General features: G+C 36.5%; 1 protein-coding gene across 1 annotated transcript in view; it reads left to right on the forward strand.

Moving 5' to 3' along the window:
* The window catches only part of KIAA0825 (KIAA0825 ortholog), a 353187-nt gene that overhangs the window by 20011 nt on the left and 308646 nt on the right, over positions 1-24530 (forward strand). The window lies entirely within an intron of this gene.

Raw genomic sequence — 24530 nt, forward strand, 5'->3', positions numbered from 1 at the left:
AAATGTTTTCATATTTCAAATAATTTGTACCTTGCCTACTTCATTTCCTTGAAGGCTTCTATAATTCTATTCCTTTGGCCTCTAAGAGAAAATACAGCTCACATTTTCCTTTAGGAAGTTAGTGTGCCAGCCAGCTGTCAGCCTTATGATGCGCCTGATCTCCCATGTCAGGGGAAGCACAATTCAATTTTAAACTAAGTCTGCGCAACAGTGCAGCAGGGCTGCCAGCATCTCTCTTTATGTCTCTTTCTTTGAAATTCTTCCTTCCACCTGAACAGTATAGCTTCATTTTTAAATCCTTTGTATGAGATGAAACCACCACTAACTGACTTTGCTTGTCTTTAGTTAAAAATCAGTGAATTGAAAGAAATAATATATAACTATTTCTGCAACCCTTTCTCATTTCTAGAAAATAAAGTACCACTGCTTGTTTAACTTATGACTTGTCTAAACATGTTGAAAGCATTGACTATAAGGCATAACACTCAGACTCTGAAAGGGAACTGTGAAAAGTTCAGTCAAAAGGGAAATGAAGAATAATTTATAAAAGGCGCTACAGATAATGATGGCAGCCAGTTATTTTAAAATGCACCCATCTCACCTTGTAATGAATTAGATTTGTCAACAGCAGATGCTTTATGCACCACTTCTACGAAAAGTGGCGCGCTGGGGCTGCAGGGCTTCGAGGGTGGCTTCTTCAAAGCCTTATGAGTATCCTCAATTCAAAGATGTTTTTTAAATAATATATATTAAGAAGTATATTTAAATAATATTAAGGTTGTGACACAAACACCAAATGACAAACATCAGGAGTTTCAAAGCAGAGGCTGACATGCCATCGCTACTTCACACAGTAACTGTTTTTCAAATTAGGGGTGTACCAGGCTGATTTGGGGATTGTGTGTCAGTTTAACTTTAAATTTTCTTGTTGCTTTGGTTGGTGTCACAACCTTAATGTCAGTTTTTCAAATAGGTTTCTACATTTCCTTTGGTTTTGAGGTCATTAAAAAAATGCATATGGTAAATCTAACAGGCATAAATAGGTCACACTGAAGTGGAATTCCTTGCTAAGAGACAGCTAATACCTTGTTAATTCCTTGAGACAGCTAATACCTTGTTAATTTCTTGTTAAGAGACAGCTAATACCTGCCTTGTAAGTGGGGAAAGTTAGTGAATTTCTGTTTTTCAGGAATTCTATTCAGACTAATATAAACCCAAATAACAAAACATGACGTTGAGATAATTCTGTTCACATTCTATTGTTCCTGTGCCACTAATGCTAACCATTTGATCTTGGTGGTTATCTCCTCTGTAGATGTTAAAAAGCACAATTGATTTTTTTTTCCCACTAAAATTACAAGTTAAACTTGATAATTATTTCAATAGAAGAATTCTTATTCAGTGTAGTTGAGTGTAGGTAAACACTGCCTTAAAATTTTTCATATGGCAGTCCTTTTTATAAAGCACTGTTATGCAGAGTTTTGAAAATAAAATCTTGCTTTCTAAAGTAACACTTGTTACTTGTGTTAAATTTTTTTCTAGTACCACACCAGTCATTAAAGGAGCAGCCAAGAGCATTCTACAGGGAAAGACAGAAAGGGGAAAGAGGAGGGAGAGAATAATCTACGTACCCACATTCCTCTTTTTTTTTATTCTTTTGTTCAAAATGAGCTGCCAGGGCAGGTCTGCATTGCCTAAGCTGAATCTACTTTTAATTTAGAATAAATATATTAGAATCTGCTCCACAGTTGTCTTTTTCAGCACCTGTGTTAGAGAAATAAAAGATGAAAAGAGAAGCAAGTTGTTTATTGATCTTTTTCTGCTGACTCATAAAGATACTAACCAAAACAAAACACTTCCATAGCTATCATCTCCTCTTTGATTGAACCACCAGATTTTATCCTTACTGGTTTTTTATCAATGATTAGGCAAACATTAATCATTTTTTTCTAGTGTACTTCATTTCTTATCTCTTTAATATATATATATATATATATATATATATATATATATATATATATATAGTGGTGAATTTGAGAAATTTCTAATCGTTTTCATTTGGGATGATGATGTGGAATTTTATCTTCATTTCTGGTCCTAACTTGACCGAATCCTCCCATATCACATCATTATTAAATCATCACAATTCTAACAAGTAATATTTTTTCTAAGCCCCAGTCCTCAACAATAAGAGGTAACTAGAAGAAAAAAACAAAAACAAACAAACAAAATAAAGAGGTAATTATGCTGCATTGTATAGTGGTTTGAAAATGTATACACTTGTGTATGAAGGTTTTGGCTAAGTTTTCCAAACTCATTTAAACTATACTAGTGCCCTTGTTTGAACAAACTTTAAAATCATTATTATTGTTCATGCTAATACAAGTTCTGATTTCTATTTGATAAAAATGAAATTTTTAAACAAAAATTCAGAGGAAACTTTCTAAATTCAGAGGAAGCTATTCAAATAAATGAATTATAACTCAGTGTATACCTGCAATATTAAAAAGTTTTCTGAAAGAGAAACAAAATATTATAGGCTCTTACAAATTCATTTAGAGCAGTTTCAGATTTATGCATTTAATAAGCTGGGTAGTTAGTCTGACTTATATATTTAATGTCCTTCAATGAACGGTGATGTTCTAGTGACTGCCTGGCAGAGAATGATGAACTTTTATTTAGTGTTTATGCTACATCAGTCAATTCTATAAATGCCTTTCTAATGGGGTACAATATATGCTTTTAATAGTTTTCTATAATATTAAGAGGTAATACGGATTGAGTATTTTCTATATGACAGCGACTGTTCTAAGTACTATCCATGGATTATCTCATGTAATTCCCATAAAAACCCTTTAATGCTATCACTTTTATAAGTGCCATGGGGGAACATGAAAAGAAATATTACAAAACTAGTAAATAATGGAACTGAGATTCAGACACAAGTAGTGTGACCACAGAGCTCCCACTCTACGCCCTCACTACTCAAAGTGCGATCCGCAGGCCAGCGGTGCCTGGGAACTTGTTAGAATTTAGAATCCAAGGCCCGCCCCAGCCCTACTGAAGAACTACATTAAAAAAATATATTTTTTATTGATTTCAGAAAGGAAGGTATTGGAAGAGAGAGATAGAAACATTACTGATGACAGAGAATCATTGAACAGCTGCCTCCTACACGCCCCCACACTGGGACCAAGCCTGCTACCCAGGCATGTTCCCAGACCAGGAATCTAACCATAAGTTGACGCTCAACCACCAAGCCACATTGGTTAGGAAAGGTCTTTTTTTTTTAAATCCTCACCCGAGGATAATTTTCCATTGATTTTTAGAGAGAGTGGAAGAGAGAGGAAAGACAGAGAAAAACATCGATGTGAGAGAAACACATAGATTGGATGCGTCCCAGGCTGTAGAGGAGCCTGTAACTAAGGTACGTGTCCTTGACCAGAATTGAACCCGGCCCACGCTCTATCCACTGAGCCAAACTGGCTACAGCTACATTTTAAACAAGATTCTCAGGTTATTGGGACCTTAAAGTTTGGGAAGCACAGCTCTAAACCTTTATGCTATCCTGCCCTCATAAACAGAATTAAGTATCTTTTATAACAGATTTCTATTTTATGTTCAGTGTGTTACTGAAATCCCATCTTTATGCTATCTTGGGCATTCCTATCATAAATAAAGTACCTTATATAATGAGGTCTAATAACTAAACATGAGCTGGGATCTAAAGTAGACCCACGTTATCTTGAAATCAATTGTATAAAGAACAGAAAAAAACACCCCAGATTTTAAACAGCAAGTCTTTCTACAGTGGCAACTAACTTCAACATCGGAGACTTCCTTACAATCGCAGTGAAGCACATTGCCTAGAGTACAGACTCTAGAGACAGGCTGCCTGGATTTGAGACCCGGTTCCCACTTCCAGCTGAGGGGCCTCCGGGAAGTGACACAGCTCCCTACACCTTGCCTTCATTATCTGGAAAGTGAGGGCCAAAGGGGTACTTACTTCACAGGATTGTTGTGAAGATGAAATGAGTTAATCATGTAAAGGATTTAGAACAGGGCCTGATATGAGGTAAGTGAATACAGTTTAGCTACTTTAGTTATTAGCTATGCTTTCCAGCTTGGAATAGAATAGATTCATATCTCACCCTTCTTGATTATCAATTGGTAATAAATAGGCAAATATATTTGTTAGCAGAACTCACCACATAAAAGCATACTTTTGCTGTTTGAGTCTAAATTACAAACTTTAATTTCTGTATTTTTTGAAATCTATTTCCCGGTGGCATTTCCTGCCTGTGACTTATGCTAAATGTCACTTGTTTGTGGTACTTAACCTGTTAAGATCAGTTCAAAATCAGAATGAAATGTGTTAACAGTATATTGAATTTTATTATTTTTTTAATTAAAATTGTTTAATGTTGACATTATTGCAGCTGTCCTCTCCCCTGCCCCTTGTGAATAAAGATCATGTTTGTAAGTTCATTTGGCCAACCACTTGCATAAGCAATACAGAAAAATTAGATTGATAAATAATGTTTGTTGAAAAGCTGAATGCTTCAAGAAACGTGTTTGTTTCCTTAGGGATGAACATAATTCTGAAATTAATCATGGAAGTCTTTAGGAAAATAATGGTTTTCTATGCAAGTACTCACTTAGCAACTTTTCAAGAATATGTCTAAAGTGTGAAGTGAGATTGCATGTTCCTGGAAAGTACCATTTTGAAAACTGATTTGTTAAAAGGCACTGAGATCAAAATGCTTGGTGAAAACAATGCCCTGGAAAACTTTTAAATTGCCAGCTCCAGGACCCACATCCAGAGTTCCAATTCACGGGCCTGGAATGAGGCCCGGGTACTTCAATTTTTAACAAGTGGCTGAAGTAATTCTCCTTAAATTATTCTTGAACTGCACTTTAAAACACTGCAGGAAAGGAAAATACAAATCGAAAAAGGCTTTTGCTGACTACTCATTTCTTTTTGCAGCATTATCCCCCTTGCTACTTGTTTATCCCATCCTCTGACCCTCTTACTTTACCTTCTTTGGCTTTTCTCCCTCCTCATGTTAGTGTTCTCCATGCCAGTACTTAATATTCTGCTTTTCTCTCCTTTACCCTTTCTCAAAGAACATCTCTTCTGGATTTGCCGGTCATATCTTGGTAATGATTCTACAAAAAAAAAAAACACACACACAAAGGTCTCTTTGTAATCTAAAAATCTCAGTCAAAATGCAGATGTTGAAATCAATTTGGAGGCTGTGGCAGCATTTAAAAACAAAAATAGGAAGAGTGGGGAGAGAGGAAGAAAAGGACTAGAGTAGACTAGAAAATATCAAAGGAAGTATTAAGGTTAAGTAATGTTTCATGAAGCTTTTGTTTAAGATATGTGTGTGCACACATACCCGTGAGATTACAATGCATTTTGTGGATCATAGTCCAAAAAATTTGAAAGACACTGTCTGAGTCTTGGTGTTCTGAACTTCCATATGACATTATGCTTCCTCATGCATTTCCCTCCTATGCCTCCTCCATTTCTATTCTGGACATTTCTATTCATATAATCCACTCAGAAATATCATGCCTATAACTGAATTTGCAATACCTTTTTATCACAATTTTCCTCCTAAATTTTTAAAACTTCATAAATTATCATTCTGTCATCCAGATGAAAGTTTCAGCATTTCCTTTGTAATAATTTAGCCCGTGCAACATAAACTTCCTATAGCCTCGACTCGCTACCCTTGCCTATCCTAGGACTGTAACCAGCAGAAAACCTATGGGCAACCATATAGTTACCCGCTCCTCAGCTAGCTTCCTGAAGGCTAGCATGGACATGCACTGCCTGGTATTTTTGACTTCCTTCAATTTTCTAGAAATCTTTTTATGTCATGCCACATAGAGCTAGATTATCATTTTTTATAGATACATAAGTTCCATTTTATGGATGTCATATTGTCATTTAAAGTAGCACATCATAATGACACCCTGTCATATATACAGCTTGCCCAGAATAGCCCCATTTTATGCCTTTTGTCCTAGCATTACATCTGGTTTAGCATTTGTCTCAGACTTTTTATTTTTGAATGAAGTATTATTTAAATACTTGCATGTAAATAAACTAGGTTAGGTTTAGATAGGCCTACACTTTGTATTTCCACACTGTGACACGATCTCATATGTGAGATGCCAGTGTAGTGAACAGAATTCTCACTTTAACATATGGTTAAATTGGCAATAACCCATTTCTCTCTTCCAGATCCTTTCCAGAGGTAATACTATAGGCTAACACATCTTTTTCAAGGGCAGCATGAAGGGTGCTTGGTGATAAAATGAATGCACTCTGGCATGAGCAGTGATACAGCTAACTTATTCAGCTTTTGTGTGATGGTGATAGTGATGGCAGAAGTATCCAATGCTGCCACTTCTGCTGGCCACTTGATGTGCCAGCCAGTTGTTCTGGACAGCTGCCCTAGCCCATGGATTGCACAATCTCTCAGTCTTTATTCAATCTTGCCATTGAATGAATACAGTCCTAACTTTGTTGCTACAAGGGTTTCATCATGTATCATGTAGTATAAATCCACAATTACCTATTTATTTCATTATTGGGTAACACATTTTTATTTTATAATAACCCTTTTTGATGACAGTAATTAAAACACACACACCAGTGCAAGTTTAACAGTTATTACTTGCTGAAAAGAATTTTCATGTGTAATTCACACATGAGGGGGCTGTAATAACATCACTGATCACGTGAAAACAAGAAGACATCAGTCTGCTGAAGAAGATCAACATCTACTCCACAGTCTTTTTTAAAGACCATGCCTGCAAATACTACATTTTCATACTTAGCTGCAAAAGGTACATTTATGTACCACTCTGTGAAACATGATTTTTCATTTAGATAAAGTGATGGTTCTAAGTTAATCTCTCTCAATTTTGGTTTCAAATTTTCTTGTGCATGTATAAAAATGTGAAACAATAGCTGTTAATGTATTGACTCCATTAAAAGAAATTTATCAGCCGAAACCGGTTTGGCTCGGTGGATAGAGCGTCGGTCTGCGGACTGAAGGGTCCCAGGTTCGATTCCGGTCAAGGGCATGTACATTGGTTGCAGGCACAGCCCCGGTGGGGGGTGTGCAGGAGGCAGCTGGTCAATGTTTCTCTCTCATCGATGTTTCTAGGTCTCTATCTCTCTCCCTTCCTCTCTGTAAAAAATCAATAAAATATACTTAAAAAAAAAAGAAAAGAAATTTATCAATAGTTAAATGATACCAGTTTTACATGAGTATCATTGGATATTTCTAATTTTAAAAAATCAATTAATTCCAGTAGTTCAAGTTTTGTGTCTAATTCATGGAATCAAAGTAAAGCATTTAGAAATTTATTCTGTAAAAGGTGAAACACTTGACATTATTGTGAATACTGTTATAATTTGTATTAAAAACAGCAACATGATAAAATTATTTGGTTTATGTGATGTTAAAAATATGTTGTGGTAGGACATAACATCATGAACATTTTAAAAATAAATGTAGAACTTATGGAGAGAACTATACTTGAAATATATTGTGATGCACAATGTAATTCATAAAAGCATAAAAATTTGCAATATCAACCAATCAAAATAGAAGGTGTAGTTGTCAAAAATTACAAATGTTTTTATACATACACAAGATAACCAGCCTATAGATTTTTGTGATCAGATTGATGGAAAGAAAACAAAAATGATTTAAGCATGGCAGTATACACTTCCTCTCTTTGGATTTTAGAAATGTTTGAGACTTTAAAAATTGCTTTGTGTCCTACCACGGTATTAAATACTCTTGTTAAAATGTCCTCTCAATTTTGGTTGCAATTTATTCAAAATCTATTAGAAATCTTTAATCAAAGCATTTATCACATGGAAGGCAAAAATTTAGTTTATGTTAAGCTTTTAGAGAATTGCAATTATTGGGGGGAGGGGGGGAAGAGACTCACAAGTAGGAAGACGTTAAAATATATCCCTATGAAATCAAAGTGGAAACTGAATGAATTAAATGATGATAACTCGAATGGTTTAATTGTGAAATTCCAAAATTTTGTTTTGAATTATATAGACTAATGGGGAAACTCTTTTAATGGAGCTCATCTTTTTAACTGAATAAATTTAAATTCTAATTCAGAAGAGGATGACTTTTCTCCTGGTCACTTAGACTTAAAATCCTGCTACAAACACTGATTCCTCTCTTTGTTTTACAAAGATCATTCTAGTGGTAGGATAGAGAATGAGTTAGAAGGAGGTGATACAAAATACTAAAAGGGAGACTCTTTAAGAAACTGCTGCACTAATCCAGAGGATGGAATTTTAATCTACACAGGAGCAGTAGGAGGAAATGAATGGATGCGAGAGATATGAGTTAAGACTGATCATTTGGCTATGAGTTTGGTAAGATAATGTTGGAATGTGGGAGATGACTCTCACATTTCTGACTTGAGTATATAGGTTGATAGTAGTGCTTCTAACTATCATAGGGACCTCATGAAAAGAAAGAAGTTCCAGAGAGAAAATAGTAAGATTGTTTGGGAGTATGTAAGTTTAAGGTGCCTATGGGACATCCAAGGGAGTGATGTAGTATGGAGTGGGATATTTAGAACAGGAGTTCCCACACACAGGTTATAGTGGTAGACATGGATGTAGATGAAATGGAATAGTCAGAAGACCACGGGAAAGAGAAAGAAAGGAGCTGTACAGGAAACTGAGCTCTGGTATTCAAGACAGAGTTGGGGGAGAAATCGTACTTGAATGGCCAATGGATTGGCCTTTGGAGAAGGAAGACCCTAATACTAGAATTAAGTATAGCAAACTGAAGGAACACTTGATGTTTAGGAATTGTGAGGTTCTAATAACTATAGGAGAAATCCAGGCCTAGCTTAGACAGAAATGTTCCAGAAATATTTTACCATTGTAGACAAGTTTAATAAATCAAACTTCAAAGACATAATAGTCCATAGTATAGTTTTACAGTATAACTTTTATTCTAATATTCTTCTACAAGCTTACTATTCATTTTCACTCTGACTTTTGGAAGTTTTACATTGTGTATTTAAGGATACATTAATTAGTATAGAGTGGACTTTTTAATATCTTGTCAAGAACATCAGTTGTGTTATAATTTTATGCATAGTAGTGTTCTAGAAATTTGACTTTGAAGTCAAGTCAGTCTAAAACAATTTAAAAGTCTCTTTAGATTTCATTCTTAGAACCTGTTTCTCAATGGTATCTTGGAGTACAATTTTAACTTTTTTCATTTTACTTTTAGTTATTATCTGTTACTTTGCAAAATTACATCAAGATGTATTTGTCTTTAGACATGTGTAGTCATTAAAGCACCTAATTTAAGTAGTTATTTATTCCTGCAACCTATGCCTCCAAATTATCTCTTATATATCCATTTTGATCCCTCAGTTTGGGTATATGATTTATCTTTTAGTATAAAAATGTTGGGTTCTTTCATCACAATTACAGTCATTGGTCTGATAATCCTGTGAGTCAATCTACACAAAACAAGAAGCTCCTATCAAACTCCTGGCAGGTTTAGTTAAAATTAAAATGCATGCTCAACTGTGGAGATTGTCAAGTGTGGAAATAATATTTGTCCAGCTGGACAGCTTTCTTTTGTAGTTGCTAAATGAAAGTTGAGATTCTGTCTGCTCCTTGAAAGCTTCTGTGTCATGAAGGTAATTTGGACTGTTTGTGGTTTGACAGGGATTATTAAAATCAGATGAAGTGAAGGGAAGCAAGTGTGAGAAAGCAAAATTGACACTGACATTCTCTATTATTTGCAGCTTGGATCATGATGACTATGTTGATATGATAGATTCACTGTTGAGATATGTTAAGCAACAAATAAAGTAAAAAGCAAGTATAGTGATGGATTTTTAGATTTAACATGAAGAAATCCAATATTTACTTTCACTGATTGCTTTTTAAATATCAGGTCATTTTATATGAATTTGCTTTAACCAACAACGAATTATCCTATTGAACTAAAGAATTAAAAAGTGTACTGCAAAGGCAAGATTAAATATTAAAGAAATAGATCACCCAATTAAAATAATAGAATTTTAAAACTATAAGAGTCCTTAAAGATTATTATTATCTAATATTCTTTTTTTTTAGATGGAAACTAGGAAGAGTTTTAAGGCATCACATTTAAATTTCATTTGATAGCTTAAATGTTAAATTCTGATATTTCATTACAAGTATATTTTCTGACCATTCACATTTTTTTAAAAATTGTTTGTTTAAGTCACCTAGTTGGAGTGGCTCAGTGGTTGAGCATCGATCTATGAATCAGAAGGTCACGCTTCGATTCCCAGTCAGGGCATATGCCTGGGTTGGGGCTATATCCCCAGTGTGGGGCGTGCAGGAGGCAGCTAATCAATAATTCTCTCTCATCATGTTTCTATCTCTCTCTCTCTCCCTCTCTGAAATCAATAAAAATATATTTTTTTAATGGTTTAAGTTGTTAAAAGGCATTTATGGTTTAAGCCATAATTGTAGATAAACCTTTTCCTGTTTAAAGATAATGTATAATTTATGTTATTATAGTTATATGTTGCCTACAAATAGTATTATGTGCATTAATGAAGTAAATGGCTTCCACAAATGTGATTTTCTCTTAAAAACATCCTTAGTAGAGGGAGGTATAGCTAGGAAGTTATTTCAAGATGTCAATTAAGGATAGTGATAGTATAAAAATGTAATTAAATGTGAAGAATTATATATATAAAAAAAAAAACGGGGTAAAGAGCCTGGAGTTGTCCTATGCATTGTGGAAAGCCTTCAGTATTATTTAACAGGATAGTGAAATGATCTGATTTGATTTATAAAAAGAGAAGTCTAATGCTGGTATGCAGGGTAGGCACCAACTGGGTGTCCTGGGATTCAGCTCAATTCAATTCTAACACTAACTACTTGGAGTTAGTGCAGACTCCAAAGTTAAAGGCTCAATCCCACAAGACTGCCCCCACTTCTTCCTGGCTGACTATAAATTTGGGGGTTCCCACACCCTTCTCTGGTTCACTAATTCATTAGGATGATTCACAGAACTCAGAAAAGCACTATACTTCTGATTACAATTTTATTAGAAAGGATACATTCCAGAAAGGCCGAATGGAAGAGATGTATAGGACAAATTAAGGAAGGGGGTAGGAGGAGATGGGGGGGGGGGGGCAAAAACCAAATATATATTTCTCATTATACCACAAGATGTGAGTCCTGAAGGCGAGATAGGAGGTTTTTTATTTTCTTCAGCAGGAAATGACCTCAGTTTGGGGATACTGGTAGAAGACAGAGAAAAATTTGAGAGCATATGGTGACCATTTAAGATCTAGAGAAAGAAAAGGTCGAAGAATTTGATGACTATTTAAGACAGGGATCTTAGGATTTATCTACCATATATGGACACTCTAGCATCTCTTGTGTGATTTTATTTAATTTACATAACTGGTTAGAAATGTAAAAACCATTCTTAGCTTGCAGTCCATAGAAAAAACAGACTGTACCATAGTTTGCTGACCCTGATACTAATACGAGGGCAAGGGAGGGGGAGATTAGGTAGCTGGTGATTGCATAATATAGGAAGAGATGCGAGTTTAAGGAAAAGATTTTGAATTAAATTTTGGACATGTTGATTTTAGGGGACCTTTGAATCAGTGAAGTGGAATTGTCTAATAAGCGCTTGAAATATGTGTGTGGATTTTGGAGGAAGAGCTAAGGTTAGAGATATAGGCTGATTTTTTAGCATCGAGATAATAGGTGAATGAGGTTGAAATGAAAACCATGTAGAATACAAAAGAGGACCAAGAACTCTAGCATGAAATGGATAGGAAGAAATTTTTCTTTCCCTTCCCTAGTCAGGCAAGGGGAAAGGAAATTTGGGAAGACTACAAAACGAGAACTAATAGAAAGAGTTGGGTGTTTTTTTTGTGTTTTTTTTGGGGGGGAGGTTTTTGAGGTCTGAGAAGAAATATCCAGTAAATAAAAATAAAACAAAAAATTTTAAATGAATTTAATCACTTTAGAAAAAAATGAATCTAATATTGTAAAATTACATTAAAAAGAAGGCAGTGGCTTTGAATGAGGAATGCTCAGAGAAAGATTTAAAATGAGAAGCAGGTCTAGAGAGATCCCCGTGGTGAAGAGCAGTGTTTAATGGCAGAGATGAAAGAGGAGCCAATCAAGATGTTTACTAGTTTAATAAAATATACTCTGGTTAATTTAAGCAAAAACAAAACAAAACAAAAATGTTACTCTTGGGCCAAGTAGCAGGGAGAGGGTTTATTGTGCATCTCACAGAACCAAAAGAAAACTATGTGAGCAATCAGCCAGTCAGAGGACAGAAACTAGCAGTTACAGGGACCTCAGCCAAAAAAAAAAAAAAAAAGTGCACCTTTTCTTGGAAGGCTGGAGTTAACTCGACGGCTACCACCAGTGATTCTCTTTCCTGCCTTCATTCCCAATCTCAGAATTCATTTAGTCGCATTTGATGGTTCAGCTTGGGTCAAGTGTTTAAGCCTGGATCAATTATTTATGATCAGGAAAGCTGAATGGGTCCTCTAGCATAGAAATGGACAGCCATTGTATATCTGTGTATAATATCTCAGATTATAAAAAGAAGATATCATTTGAGTTTGCCAACTACCTAAAGTGAATAAATGTGTGAGAGACAAGAGAGAACTGGGAACCCATGATACTTAGGAAATTGGCAAGAAAGGAAACAATTGCAAGGAAGGAGTAGTTATCAATACCAAATAGTGCAGAGATTTAGTGTGGTAGGAATTAAAAAGTATTTGTCAGTTTTGGTGTAAGGAAAGAGGCAGAAACCAGATTGCTCTGGGTTGAGAAATGAATGTCAGATAAGAATATAGTAGGAAATAAGGACTGCAATTTTGAGATGCTGGGCTATGAAGGGAAGGGGGTCCTACAAAGGTTTCTGTTGGTTTCTAAAGAGCAAGAAACATAAACATAATTATAGTTAGCTGAAAGGGATATTTATACTATAGCATGTGATAATCGATGGAGTCAAAGCTATGGAAATCATAAAAGGGTATTTCAATGGAAATATTTATCAAATTAATGTTAAGTTAATTAATAATATTTTGAAAATTTAAGAGTATCACATTAATATAACCAGCTAATTAATACTAGTAACATAATACTAGTAGAATTTTTAGGAAAAATTCTTAAACCCTTGGAACATACTTTCAGAACTCTGAATTTTTTAGAAGTACCCATTTGTGTACAACGTACATGCTAAGTTCAAATCATTCTGTTCTAACTATTAAAAGGAAATTCCTTAAAATGTAATTGACATCTCATAAGCTATGTGTGTTGTTATTCCCACTTGATACATAGTACAACTGCCTTTTAAAAAGTGTTCCATAACTTAAACTTTCTGCTATTGCAGATATACTGTTCTCCAAACTACTAAAGTTTTATTGCACTTAAAAATTCATTCATTAATCATTAGTTCCATGATTTGTGACATTATTTAGGTCTAATCTCAAATTGTGTGATAATTTTATGACTTAAATTATGTGAAATATGTACATGCCAAGTTACAAAAAATTAAAATTTGTTTTCACATATCATGGTTTCACTGTTCTATTAAAGCAAGAGATGGCTAGGATTGCATGTTGAAGATTATAAAGAGTTATTAAAATGGAAATATTTTCTAAAAAGAGAGGTACTCTGAAAACTAAAGAAAGCAGTGTCAGGTTTGGTAGTAAAGCATATCACAGTTAATTCAGTTTGCTTGTCAAGTTGCAATAGTGTATTCTGATTGATCCTGTCAATTTCTACTTCATACATACACATATGTAAATTACTAATAGGGGAGTTACAATGAAATATTTTATAATTTATTGAAGGAGATTTTAATAGCTGTAGTATGTTTATATGAGTATTTACTGACTGTATATTAATATTCTATCCCATATAATTTTAATAATCAGAACTTCCACAGTTATATATAGAATTTAATCACTTTAGAAAAAGTAGTAGTCTGTGGAGGAAAACCTAATATATAGATCAGAGTTGAAAAATAAATTTGAATAGAATAAGAAGTTTTTTATTTTCTAATTTAAGACTTTAATGCTTAAGGTATTCTAAATGACTATCAACAAATTGAGATTTGCTTAAGTTGTTTCTCATTCTTTGGGGGAGACTAAAATGTTAGAATTTTAACTTCCAGTAACTGATAAAATAACTTACTGATGACTGAATTATCACAGGGGAAGATCTAGCCTTAAAAAAATAAAATGAAATCTGGGGGAGGGATTATATAGGTTTCATAATAAAGAAAATTTATAATGGTCCTAGAGTAAGGTAACCAGATTTTAACATTGGTAAAGCGGGACACCATTGACCGGGGGGGGTGGGGGGGGGGGTGTGTCTTGATTAAAAATTTGGTCTATATGGATCAACAAAAATTTTCATAGAACACAAAAATAGTATTGTAATATATTTTTTTAAAATTTCAACATAAGTACAATTTACAAATATCCTATATAATAAAAGAGTAACATGCAAATTGACCATACCTCCTCTACGCCCACCAGCCAATCAGGAGCGAATATGCAGATAAACCCAACCAAGATGGCTGCAGCCACAGAAAGCAGGAAGGAGGCTTGGGTTTCCCTGGCAATGGAAGAAGCCAAGCTTTCTGCCTGCCCTTGCTGGCCTAGGCCTCCACTCAAGGCTACAAAGTTTCAATGATAGAAGATAAATAAATCCAAACAGAAATGGCGGCAGCCACGGAGCTGGAAAGAGCAGGAGGCTAGGGCTGCCCCTGGCAATGGAGGAAGCCAAGCTTCTGAAGCCCTGGTCTGCCTTGGCCTCTGCTCCAGGCTACAAAGTTTCAATTATAGAAGATACATAAATACCAACAGAAATGGCTGCCGCCACAGAGCAAGCAGGAGGCTTGGCTCCACTCCAGGCCACAAAGTTTCAACTGTAGAAGATAAATAAATCCCAGATACCAGGGCCTCTGCTTGGGTCACCGGGGGGCGTGGCCAGCCTGCAAACCACCACAGGCCCCTTGTCCAGGTCGCCCCACACCCCAAGGGAACCCCCACCCTGATCCAGGACACCCTTCAGGGCAAACCAGCTGGCCCCCACCCATGCACCAGGCCTCTATCCTATCAAATAAAAGAGTAATATGCAGATTGACCATCACTCCAACACATAAGATGGCTGCCCCCATGTGGTCAAAGATCCTGCCCCCATGTGGACACAAGATGGCCACCACAAATGGCCAGCAGGGGAGGGCAGTTGGAGGGGACCCAGGCCTGCAGTGGAGAGCAGTTGGGGGCGATGAAGCCTGCAGGGGAGGGCAGGGGTGACCAAGCCAGCAGAGGAGGGCAGTTAGGGGCAAACAGGCTGGCAGGGGAGCAGTTAGGCATCAATCAGGCTGTCAGGGGAGTGGTTAGGGGGTGATCAGGCTGGCAGGCAGAAGCGGTTAGGGGCAATCAGGAAGGCAGGCAGGCGAGCAGTTGGGAGCCAGCAATCCTGGATTGTGAGAGGGATGTCCGACTGCCCTTGAGGGGCCCCAGATTGGAGAGGGTGCAGGCTGGGCTGAGGGACACCCCCCCTCCGTGCACGAATTTCGTGCACCCGGCCTCTAGTAATAAATAAAAAATTATGTATAGTATTATTTTATTCTTCGGCATATTTCTCATTTGAGTGAATTTTTTTTCCGTAGATTTCTGTCGTTGTTTAAAAGGTCATGAATTTGCCGTAACATAAGTCGTAAGTGTCACTTTCAAGGCTGGCGCTAGACTTTTTGCCGCCACTATAAAATATAAATAATACGAGTACTGTCTGCTAAATTCAAGAAAATTTATGTATTTATGAAATAAATAAATAAATTACTTACCTAAATTATCTGAATAGCTGATTTGTAATGACATCACTTGTTTAAATAGCTTACTAGCATGCAGTATGATGTGTATTGTCTGAGAGACAGTTACAAAATGTTTTCGTCGTTGCCAATCCCCAAAAATGCCATTGTTCATTAAGTCCAAACAATGGTGGTCGAATTCTAACAACTGATCAACAATTCAAACTTTGATAAGAAGTTCTCGATAATCAGTTCTCAACAATTATTTGTTATTATTAAAGTTTAACATTATAAAATTAACAAAAATAATATAAAACTCATATCCTGGCTAAATAGCCACATGGCCGCCAAAAACCGTATATTCCCTTCCCATTCTCCCACCGTTCCCTAGCTTGTCGTGCATTCTTTCCAAAAATCGGGACTTTTTTAAAACGCCGCGGAACGCGGGACAAATTGTTAAAAATCGGAACTGTCCTGCCAAAAGTGGGACATCTGGTCACCTTATCCTAGAGGACACTGTCAAATATATAAGGCAGTAAACTATGCCGCACTAGCACGGCCAAGGGTGAACCTGAGGAGGGGCGGTGAAGGATTAAAGAAGACAGACAAGAGAATACAGCTGGGGCTCAGCAAATCTCCCATGCCTGGATGAGGACGAAGAAAGATCCAGCCAGCAAGCTGAGGCTTTATTTTATGGTCAGAGATAAACAAGGAGTGGTCAGCATAGTTACAAAGACCTTGTGAGTTTCTCTTGTTTTGGCAACACTTGCTGCACCTCCCACAGCCCATTAGCTACTTAGGAAGGAATTAGGGAGGGCTACAAGGTCAGGCTTAATTATGCTAGGAGAACTCTGCCCTCCAGGCTGGGACTTGTTTGTGGCACTACCGCAGGTCAGCCTGAGGCTTGACCCTAGAGCCACTCCCTACAGTAAACAACCAGTACAGAGGCATTTTATATATACTGTGGCTTTGTGATTAAGGACAGCCTTTGAAGCAGTCTGAATCCCAGCTTTGCTACTTCCTATCGAAGTGATTTTGGGCAAGTCATGAACCTCTCTGTGCCTAACTTTCTACCTCTTTCATATGGAGATGATAACAGTATCTATTGCATAGGATTATAATAGGAGTTAAATGAGTTCATATATATAAAGTACTTCTAAAAATGCATAGCCCATATAAAATACTACATAAGAGTTGGCTATTATTATTAATATTACTTAGCCCTCATACCTATAAATTATATCTCAGTGAATGAGTTCACTGAACCACATAAAATTTTCAAGACTTAGTAAAAGTTAAATTTTGAGTTATATAATGTTGGCAGGACTTTGTGAATAATACAGGAAGACTACTTTGAGACTAGATATGAATGGGAAAGTAAAAATGAACCAGGCCAGAAAAGATTGGTTCAGGTTTAAGAATAATGGTCTGGTCAAAGTTTATTTTCACTTCGTTTTGATATCAAACCAGCTACTCAAACCAATCCAGCAATAGAAAGAATAATACAAATAATATAAAGAATAAGAGGATACAATGCCTCTGAAGATATAATTCTCTGATGTCTTCCTTTTCCTTCTGGCACAATGCCTAAAGTCTGTTGGCCTCAGAAATTTTTGTTGAGGAAGAATGTGGCAAGTCAGAGTAGCCCAGAGACATGGGTTAGTTGCTTCTTAGAATATTTTAGGGAGGTTGAGTTTTGCAGGCAGTAAAGCAGTACAGGGCGTCTATTTATTACCATAAAATAATATCTTGATGCCTCACATTTCTTGTTTTTGCATATTATTTCTTGCTATGGGTTCTACTTTAGCTTTCCATGTAGCAGTCCTGGAGAAAGAAAAAGAGAAGAGCTAAAGTGGCTCTGAGAATCCAAGATACAGGAAAGATGATGGGATTGACAAACAAAACAGCCCATTTTAAGAGTAAATTTGAAGGGAGGGGTTCAGAAATATGTATATCTCTTAAAATCCTATCAAATAATGACAGAATATGCAAATTGACCATAACTTCGTGACAAAGATGGCAGTGCCCACAGCCAATAAGGAGGGAATATGCAAATTGACACGACAGGCGAGAGGTGGACCACAGCTCTGGCCAGAGCGAAGGCGGTGCCGGCAGCCAGGGGAAGGAAGGCCTATTCTTGCACAAATCTTCGTGCATCAGGCCTCTGGTTTCTTATATAATACAACAAATTCATTGCTAAAGGAAACCTCAGGGCCTAATAAATCCATTAAATGAGGAACGTAAGCCCCATCTATCTTGAGTAACTTACCCAAATGCACTTAGACATTAGCAGAACCAGGATCAGGACTCAGATCTATTGCTTCTTGGTTCAATAATGTTTATAGTTAAATGTGTTTTATCATAGTGCAACATTTTGAAACTTCTTTAGTTACAGGTAGAATGTGTAATTATTTTTAATTAATAACAACACCCCACTTCCTTGCCATGCTCTTTCGCAGTATTTATTTTAGGTTAGAGAGCATTGTTGAATAGTAAAAATTCTGGTGAGCCCGAGCTGGTGGACACATTCAGTCTACATTGAGTTCACAGAAAGTATATGACCCTCCTTACTGAGCTTTTTCACAGAGGAAAAATCACACGGTTCTCTTTTCCCCCTTTACTAACTCAGTTGTAGTGTGGATTTCTTCCCAATGGTTCAGTCTTCTTTTTAGTCATTTATAAACATTTGTTAGTTGGTTATGAGAAGAATGGCACTCCAGATTTTTATTGTTGAAGAAACAGAAAAAAAGATAAAATAAGAACTCTAACCATTATATGTGTTTAAATTAAAAAGAGGAGAGAGAGAGAGAGTGAGAGAGCGACCCTACAATAGAAAAGTATCATTTTGAAATATGTTAAAAGATTGGTGAGATTCCAAAATTATTTTTCTGGGCTTTCTTTGGATCACATAAACTATAATTTTTTTATTGCTTTATTGTAATGTTTTCTGGCAGTGCTTATAATATGCTCATATATTCTTATAGTCACTGTTCTTAGGAATTTATAACTCAACTATTACATTTTGCCTGCGGCTGAAACATGATCTACAGATGTTTGGCTTAGATATAATTCTTCAAACATAACTCATTTTTAAAGGCAATAATTAATATTAGATTGGATTTTCATACGTGTTTGAAATATTAAGCACTGTGTTTTTAACCTTATAAAAATTATCGGAAACATTATAGGAGAATGAACATTTAAAAACAATGTTGCAGAATGGCAATTTCAAATACAAAGTTATTGTACTTTAAGGAGGTGCAGCTCCCATTTTTGATTTATCACGGAGTAGGATAAGAGACTTCATTCATTATGTCAAATTATTATTATCTTCCTGATGACAATTTAATAGTTGGAAATACAGGAACATAAAGAGACTGTAAAGCTATATCCTGACCCACAATTTCACCGCCTCTTCCTTTTTCTCCCTAAATTTTATAGTTAGTTTTACCTTTCTAAAATACCCCTGGAGTATTTGCCAAATTACATTCATCCCTCAATAATTTACTTTTCTGTTGTTGAAGTCATAGTTACCTTTTAGAGAATAGCAGTAATCTTTCTATGGGCTCCGTTTTTTTATGGCCTTATTCTTTTTACTGTCTCTGCTCCTTGTGAGGAGAGTCTGTCCAACCTTTCTGTTCCTTCATGATGCCCAGCAATGGCAGTCACACTGTGGTACAGATAAGGAAATGGGAGGATTGGTGCCTATGCTCATGCCCATTTGGTGCATGCTTCTTTCTCACCACAGTCCTGCAGGGGTCACTGCCAATCTAAGAGACATCTCTAAATCCAAACTTCAGCATCACTTACCACAGTCTATTCTATTTATTTCTTATGTTCATCTTGTGCATCACTATTTATTCAGGTTAATGTCTTCATCCCATTAGTTATATTTTGTCCATCAGGTTTTGGTTGTTTGTTTTATTTTTTTAATATATTTTTATTGATTTCAGAGAGGAAGGGAGATGGAGAGAGAGAGAGAAATATCAATGATGAGAGAGAATCGTTGATTGGCTACCTCCTGCATGCCCCCCACTGGGGATCAAGCCCACAACCCGGGCATGTGCCCTTGACCCTGAATCAACCCCCTGGTTGATAGGTTGACGCTCAACCACTGAGCCACTCCAGCCAGGCTGTTTGTTTTTTAAATCCTACCCCACAGCATCTTATACTTGCTGCTTCTTTACCTAAAAGGTGACTCTTGCTTCTCTTATCCTTCATCACCGTGGAACCATATAAATATGGATATGGAAGCATCACAAGATGTATGCCAGTCACATGAAAACTCTGAACCATCATCATTCTGCTACTCTATCATGTCACAGCTTTAATGCATTCTTTGTGTTTATTAACTTCTTTACTGAGATTAGATAGAGAAAAGTCAAACAACCATGTAGATTGGGAGTCCTTCAAACAACCATGTAGATTGGGAGTCCTTCAAAATCATGATTCCCAACCTTATCTGAATGCTCAACATGTTTCAGTTTACTCTAGAACTGATTTCAAAGAAGGACATAAAACACACATTATCAAAATAATACAAGAAACATTTTCTTTTAGCAGCATTTGGAAGCACAAATAAAAAATACAAAAAGATTGGTGAAGTCATATTTAATCAAAAGATATTTAGGAATTATGTAAGTTTTTAAATAGATTTTGAATAAAATGATAAATACAAATTGCCAAGAGAGAAGTTAAGAATGGAAGATGTCTCAGATGAAGAGAGATAGGAAATGTAAAATAAAAAATTATAAGTCCCACTGAGAGCAGGGGTAATTTCTTCTTAAAATATTTTACCAATCTACATATATAAAAGGCTAGTATGCAAAGTGTCCCCTCAGGAGTTTGACCGGGAGACCGGGAATTCGATAGCTCACTCTGATGTGCACTGACCACCAGGGGGAAGCACAGAAAGAAGGAAGGCCCCTACTGATCCTGATCACTGGCCAGGCCTAGGGACCCTACTCATGCACTGGGCTTCTAGTTATATATGAAATGATAAGTACTTATTGCAAAAATAAACAAACAGGAAAATGCTAAGTATAAAAAAAGTCAGTAAAAATCAGCCACAGTCTAAATATCCGGGGATAACCATAATACATTTTGGTTAATATACTTTCTACAAAACTAAGTTTTGTATGCAGTAAGAGATTTTTTTCTGGAGATATGAGCACCCTCAAATAGAACCAAATAGATCTGGGTTCAGTGCGTGCTACCCCAAGTAGCTATGCCACATGGACATGTTAGTTAATCTTTTTGGGCCCAGGATTCCTCTTCCATTAATGAGGATGATAACTATTTTGAAGTGTTATTATGAGAATTAAAGAAGATGATGTATATAAAGTACCTTGAACACAGTAGATATACAACAAGTTGTAACCGGAGAAATCAGTGGGTCAGATTTCCCAGACACGAGTGAGAGTGGGGTTCTTGGGGTACTGCTGAAGTTTTCAGCATTTTCAGAACCCCCACGGGAGAATGAGATGTAGTAGAAAACTTTAAGTGGAGTTATATTCCTTGGGTTGTAAAGTCCCACGCCCCTTAATCCAGCACTGAAAAAGGGGCAGCTGGAGGTCCAACAGAGCCAAAAGGAGGGCCAGTGTCCACAGCTTTTGTTTCATGTTGCAGCCAAGTTTAGTTCAGCATTTAGGCTAATTAAAGTCCATCAGTCCATTGTGTGGGTCCCACATGGCCATGGGCCACATGGAGTGCCCCTGCAGCAGGAGTCCCAGGAGCTCAGGCAAGTAGGAGAAGCAAGAGTCAAGAGAGTTCCGTAAAAACCAAGAGCCAAGAGAGGGTACTTCCTTTGTTCCGAATTTTAAATATTCTGATTTTGCTCCCTGGCAGTGGCCGCACCTATTCTGCCCAATTACCTGTTCCCAGGTGTGACTGACAGACAAGAACCTTTGCATGTCACTCAGAACTTACTGAGTATTGTCTGTTGTCTAGTCCCTAACCCCATCTGTGGGGAACAGTCTTGGAGAGTGTTAAATTAGCAAAGCTGTATAAATGGCATGCCTATATTATCTAGTCTTTCCTTTACTCCTTTCCTGTTAAATAATAACCAGATTATTATAACAATATCAAAATCATATTTCTATTTTGCTATTATAGTTCAGCTGACCTCTTTACATATTTTCTTAACTTTTGAATATGTGTTATATTAATTAATGAGGCATTATAGTATTGACAAATTGGTACAACTTTGAACAGAGCATTGATACTATAACTTGTTTTATAACAGAGAGGTTTACTATGAACAAAATATTTACTAAGTTTGAGTTTTCTACAAGAACCCTCAGCCAATCAAGTTTTTTCATTACAAAAATTAAATTTTATTTTTTGCAACAATTTTGAATAACTCTTCTGAAGTGTTGAACTACCCAAAATGACTTAAAAGTATGTAAAATATAAACTAAATTTATTATTTTATATAATAAAAGCCTAATATGCTACCTGTCCAACCGTTCATTCGACCTTTCGACCAGTTGCTATGACGCACACTGACCACCAGGGGGCAGATGCTCCAACTGGTAGGTTAGCTTGCTGCTGGGGTCCAGCCAATCCGGACATGCCCTGGAGCCCTCCCGCGGCACCTCCCCAGGCCCAATCATGCACCAGTGGGGTCCCTCACCTGGCCTGTGCCTTCTTGCAATCCAGGACCCCTTGGGGGATGTCCACAGCCAGGCCAAGAGACCCCACCGGTGCACGAATCCATGCACCAGGCCTCTATAATAATGGCTATTGGATTTAAAAATGACTATTCTGATAATAGGTGTAACTTGTTGAGCTGCTAGGGAGATATGAAGATATCATATTCATTGATTATATGGAAATATTAAAAGTTAAAAAAAAGAGTTTGGTTTCCTAAAGAAGTATATCTCCTGATGTACTAGTACATGGAGTTTCTTAACATTTACCTTTTACTTTTTGTTTTGTTTTAGCCTGATTTCAAGTTAATCTTTATTATGACACATTATAGGTAAATATTTATTTTTAAATGAGAAATGACAGCATTTATTGCAAAATACTTTGAATGAGAAAAATCCAAATGTTTGAGGATTTTGCTGTTTAAAATGTTATATCTGTGCTATAGGGGAGCCTAAAACTTTCTTCTAAGGTTCTAATATTTAAAACCACATGAGACAGATTAATAAGAGAAAATAACCAAATTTAATACTTATGCATGCATGGGAACCACACATACATGAGAAGTTCAAAGACAGAAAGGGAACATGAGGTATATATGATATTCTGAGCTAAGATCACCTTGGGACTTCAGAGGGGAGGAAGGTCATGCAGGATGATTAGAAAAGCAGATGTTCACTAACTACTAGTTTGTCCTGCCATATAGCGAGGTCAAACAAGATTGTTTCTGATAATCTCTTATTATGGGTAAGGTCCCTAATTCATATTCTTCCAGGTAGTGAAGGAGTGGGGGAGGGCAGAAGTTTCTCTTCAGATGGCAAGGTCTTGGTTGCCTTTAGCTCAAAATAATCCACATACCGTAGAAGCACATCTTGGGGGACTCTTTCTAAACCACTATAGTTCTTATTCTATATTTGGAACTAATTGAATTTACAAATGACAAGCCTTGTGATGCCATGGACTTTTACACTAAAACAATTTAATTGGGTGTTTTCCTTTTAAAATAGTATCTCTGAAGGAAAATAAAAGCTTTATCCTAAAACTAATTCTTTGAAGTTTCAGTCAGGACTTAAGAGAAATCTTCAGCTATTTCATTATAGTTTAACAAATTAGCTAAATTTGTTAATAGTTGAATAATTAAAGAGGAGGAAGTTCATTAGTATTATATATATATATATATATATATATATATATCACATACATTAGTATTATAGCCTCTGCAAAAGTTTTTAGACAGTTTTTCAAGTATTTTGGATTTATCCAAACTACTAGTAAAACATATTTACCTAAGCCTTTTTTTGTTAATGTTTATTTCATATACTAGTATATTTGTTATAATTTATTGTTTAAATTTCCCACTCATTTATAACATTTTTATAGGCAGTTATGAGAGGAGTTAGCTTGAAATGCAGGCAGATAGGGCAGGGGTCCCGTAGAAAACAAAGGCAGGGGGAACATAGGCAGGGGTGGACATGGCAGTTTGAGCCAGCCTAACCACAGGAACCAACCAAGCAGAAATAATAAAATGTTTCTGGACTCAAAGTGGGAGGCATGGGAAACCAAGGGAGGGCCTGCAGTAAACAAGCTGTACGAACACCTAGAAACGGATAAAGTTCAGCATAGGGACAGAGGAAGAGCACATAGAGACAGGGAAAGTTTAGGTCCATTGCTGGGCAAGAACAATTGAGAGAATCAATAAGGTGATGACACAGGAAGACATACCTAGAGCAGGCTTGTGGCAAATATATAGCCGTGGACTACAAAGCTTGAACGGGCAGCCCATGCTTGGGTCCCCCGCCCCTTGCAGGGAGTCTGAATCTGCTTGTAATCAATTTTCCACACTTTTGCTTAAATCTTCTGGTCCACGTAGCTCATTCTTAGACATCGCGAGACATGACCTCGAGGGGGGGCGGGGAGGGAACACCTTGGCTCAGCGTTCCAGTTATCAGTTAGACAGACATGAGCAGAGCAAGGATGATGGGCCAGATACAG

Source organism: Eptesicus fuscus, chromosome 4 (assembly GCF_027574615.1).
Source record: "Eptesicus fuscus isolate TK198812 chromosome 4, DD_ASM_mEF_20220401, whole genome shotgun sequence".
Classification (NCBI taxonomy): Eukaryota; Metazoa; Chordata; class Mammalia; order Chiroptera; family Vespertilionidae; genus Eptesicus; species Eptesicus fuscus.